This window comes from Pygoscelis adeliae, unplaced genomic scaffold (genome assembly GCF_000699105.1).
Source record: "Pygoscelis adeliae isolate BGI_AS28 unplaced genomic scaffold, ASM69910v1 Scaffold5, whole genome shotgun sequence".
NCBI classification, from domain to species: domain Eukaryota; kingdom Metazoa; phylum Chordata; class Aves; order Sphenisciformes; family Spheniscidae; genus Pygoscelis; species Pygoscelis adeliae.
The window spans coordinates 851,087-853,877 of NW_008824753.1; positions in this window are offsets into that span (position 1 = coordinate 851,087).

The following is a 2,791-nucleotide window of genomic DNA, read 5'->3' on the forward strand; positions in this document are numbered from 1 at the left end:
GAACCCCCTCTCTCAGCCCAGGGAGGCCGGCCCCCGTGGGCATTGCGGTTATTCGGCGACTGTTGAGCCACGGCAGCCGTACCAGCGCCTCCCTTAAGTGGCGGAGGCTAAGCCAGTTCCTTCGAGGAGAAGGGGTAAAGGAGAGAATTACTGCTCCTCGCAGCACCCCGAACCTTGCCGCGTACCAGGGCAGCAGCCTGTCTTCCCAGCGCAAAACATGCTGTTTCTTGGACGCCTCTGCTCCAAGTTCTTGGAGTTTCCTGCAAGTACGGTCCTTTGTTTTTCGGGAGATGGGCAAGAAACATGAGAGGAAGGGAAAAGCTTTCCCCTTTCAAAAGCTGAGGAGCCAGAGGGAGGCAAGGCTCAGCACAGCCACAGCGCAAGAACAGAGAGGAAAGGCAACCCCCCTCTCTTAGCAGCTTTCTCTGCCTCTAAACTCACCAAAACACACACAGTTGCTTACCTTTGCTAACCTCTTAACAATTTTCTCTACATGCCTCTAAGCTCACCAAAACATTTAGCTTTGGTCAGGGCAACTGCAATTTTCAGCAGCACTTCTGCACAAGCTCTTAGCACAGGCAAGCCTGTGGCATATCAGCTCACCACAGAGCAGCACTGGGTGAAAGGCCAGTACTATTAGGAGGTCAAAATAGATTTCAGAAGCTGGAAAGATCCCCTTGTCATAAACAATACAGACTATAGTCATTCAAACAACTAGAAAGTGTGAAAGTTTACAGGGACATCAAAAGGATCAGCATAGCAAGAGAAGCAGCTGTCCAACTCAAAGCAAGGAAGCAAGATCAGCAGGAGGGAGGCTTGGGGGGCACAAAACAAAAAGCATAAGTAATTTTTTAATAGAATCAACATGGGGCAAAAGCACTTTATCAAATTAAAAAAAAAGACTTAGTTCATCTTGGCATAAATCTATTTGCATTAGTTTTCTCATAACTGGTCAGAAGTTTCTCATTTGGGACACTGTTATACCTGTCCTTAACAGCTCTCAGACTAAGCAAAGTTAGGCCTTCCTCCCCACAGGAATTTCACAAATTATGTTAGTGGAGTCCATGCAAGTAGCCCCTCTCCTGTTCCTCCCACTCCAGATGTCCTTTCAAAGTATACAAGGGAGGCTGGTACCCTCCCCATAGAGGGGCCGTCCAGGTTGGAAGAAGAGCTGTCTACTGCCTCAGTCTACTGCCTCACAGTCAGCTGACAAGCAACTAAACTCAGCAGGTAACTCTTGTATAAATCCAATATTTGAGCTCAAGTTAGGCCCTGTACTCCAGCCTCTGCAGAGTGCTTTTTCATTAAATGTTTGCACTTTCATTCCATCAGACAGGCAAGAGTCCAGCCTTATCTTTCTTCCAGGTCCTACCCTGGAGCCCACCATCCTCACCTAGCTGCCAGGAGGTACTCCTTGATACATACTAGCTCCATCCTGGAGCACCTAAAGAATTAACCCCACTCTCAGGTCCTCCATTTATGCCCTATACCCACCCTTCCTCCCATGCCTCTACTTGCTTTTGTAATTTCCTTCTTCCCTTGTGTTTGATGTGGTTACATAACCCTTGTCAGCCCTCATCTCCTCCACCTGAAGAGGTGAGCCTCGACCCTCGTAAAGGCCCTTAACACCAAGGCAATGCTTTCACCCTCTGCCTCTGATGACATGGAAATGTATTTCTATGTAGCCAAAACCAAAGAAAACATTGTGTCTTGCATTTTCCAGAACGGGGATTGTGCTGCAGAAGAACTAGTCAACGGGCTGTGACTTTAGTGGAAATCTGTGGCAAAACTGAACGCTGAACCTTGTTTGCAGACGCCTCCCTAACACTTGTAACCACAAGAACAGCTCTGTTCTCGAGTCAACACTGCTTCCTCTTTTTTCAGCATTTCACAAACCTTAAGGTTCCCACTATGTCTGGAAAATAGAAACAACAATGCTGCAACAATGCTGGGGTTAGTTTCACTTGATTTCTCAACAGCAATCTCATCCTGAGTTGTTTACATCACTCTGCCTTGGCCCTCAACATTACCTATTTGAGGAGGTTAATGCTGCCCTGTTGAAACAGGTTAATGAAATAAACCATGTGAACAGTAATCTCTTGCAGAGTGCTGCCTGGGTACTGGCACTAGCAGGCTGGCAAACAACTGTGTTTTTCTCAAAAATAAATTATCCCCCCAAACTAATCTTTTTCTCCTCAATGAGAAAGTACTGCCATAATCCTCCAATTGATCATAATCCTGGAATAAAGGTCAGCAAGATTAACATGGCAGCTTTTCATTTGTATCAAACTCCTATCAGAACACTGCAATTGTGATGCTGCTGAGACAGCTTCTCATGTAATCTCTCTTTGTTGCATTTGTTTTCTAGTCTAATGAATGGTGAGCAGTTAGTACATATGAGATAATAATGTACAAGCAATCTCTGTTTGTTTTTTCAGGTAAGACCTTGGTTGTTGGCGGCCAGCGGGAATTAATTTTAAAGGGAAGCTGAGAGGCAGTCTGTTATACCGTTGTCTTCAGCATGTTACTTTAGTATTGTTGCCTGTAGTCAGCAAGATCGAGGCACTGGTCATGGAGCCCAACCGCAGTGCTGTTAACATCACTGGAAAGCCTGACTTTGATGTCTTTTTCTTACCTGTGATGTTTGTGTATATCGGACAATTCCATGGCAAACACTTGGGACTTGCTTCATAGGAGCCTCTCCTGAGGCAATGGAGCAGTCCCCTTGTCCTTGCTCTCTTGGGACTGAGTTTTCCTTCTAGGAAAGCTACTACAGATATCTCTGACCTAC